Source organism: Myotis lucifugus, unplaced genomic scaffold (assembly GCF_000147115.1).
Source record: "Myotis lucifugus unplaced genomic scaffold, Myoluc2.0 scaffold_1098, whole genome shotgun sequence".
Classification (NCBI taxonomy): Eukaryota; Metazoa; Chordata; class Mammalia; order Chiroptera; family Vespertilionidae; genus Myotis; species Myotis lucifugus.
The window spans coordinates 30,803-32,129 of NW_005872146.1; positions in this window are offsets into that span (position 1 = coordinate 30,803).

Here is a 1,327-nt window from a genome sequence, read left to right on the forward strand (position 1 = left end):
GCCCCAGCGCCGCCCGCGCCTGCCGCCAGGGGGCGCGGCCGCCGGTCTCCTGCGCATGCGCGAGCGCCGGCGCGCGGCGTGCCGGGAGCCGGGAGCGCCGGAGGCCGGCTCCTCCCACGAGGCCGGCGCGGGGGCGGGTCCCGAGCCGCGGTTGGCACGCCGGGCTCAGCCTCGTCGTCGGTCCGTCGGAGCTGCCCGACGGGGAATCCCAGCCGCCGGAGCCGACGGGCAGGAGCGGGGTGGGCGTCCAGGGCTGTTCCCGCGATTGTCTGGAGAGAGCAGCCCGGTGCCCTCGGACCTGTGCTTCCGTCACACGTGAACTTTCCGGACCTGGCCCCCACCCTCCCCGAGCCAAGCCTCCTTCCTCAGGGCCTGCGCCTCCCGAACCAGCGGGCCTCACCTCCCCACCCCACCCCCACCCCACCCCGTGCAGATTCTCTCCAAAGGACGCAGCTCTGTTCCCACCTCCTCTGTGAGCCTGTCACCTCCTGGACAGAGAGCCGGGTCTCACCTGCAGGTCTTCTCCACCTGCCGCTGCTGGGGAGCGGGGGCGGGTGTGTGTGTGTGTGTGTGTGTGTGTGTGTGTGTGTGTGTGTGTGTCTGTGTCTGTGTGTTTAGACTGCCGACCCAGGATCCCTTCTCCTTTTTCTTGCTAGAAATGGCTCAATAGACTCTTTTAAAAGGCCTTTCAGCCCTGGAAGTTAAACATTTTATTTTACACCTATAACTTTTAAATCAGGACAGTCTACGTCCTCCATGTCTATCATTTTGTCTTCTTGCTCTGTCATCTTAACTCTTGGTAATTGCTCACCTTCATCTTTACTGGTACGCTCTTCAGCGCTTTCTCATCTGCATTTAGCCTGAAATGGAAGCTGAGCAGCCTGAAACTCTCGCACAACAGGACACCAAAGCCCACACCACTCAACCCGTGGCCACACCCTGGATCCTGTCATCACAAGAAACTGTAAAGGGCTGAAAGCTCAATTTCAAATGCCCTGGGTTGAGTTCCGTGTCCTGTCCTGCAGTTCCTCCCTTCCCTGTGACCCAGCCTCTGACTTCTCCCATACACATGGTCAGGTGGTCTCTGCTCTCCTTTCCAGCTGCCTCCCCATCGTACCCACCAGAGCAAACCCGACTGGGTAAAGGCGAGCACTCTCCATCATTACTACTGCAGACAGTCAGGCCGGGCTGGCTTCACTTTAAATGAAAGCTAGCACTTGGGCAGCAATCTTACAGTGTTTCTCCAGGATGATGTCTCCCACTCTCCAAAGTGACCATCAGAATTTCTCAGGCCGCAGTGGAGCCTCCAGATGAGACAAAACTCAAG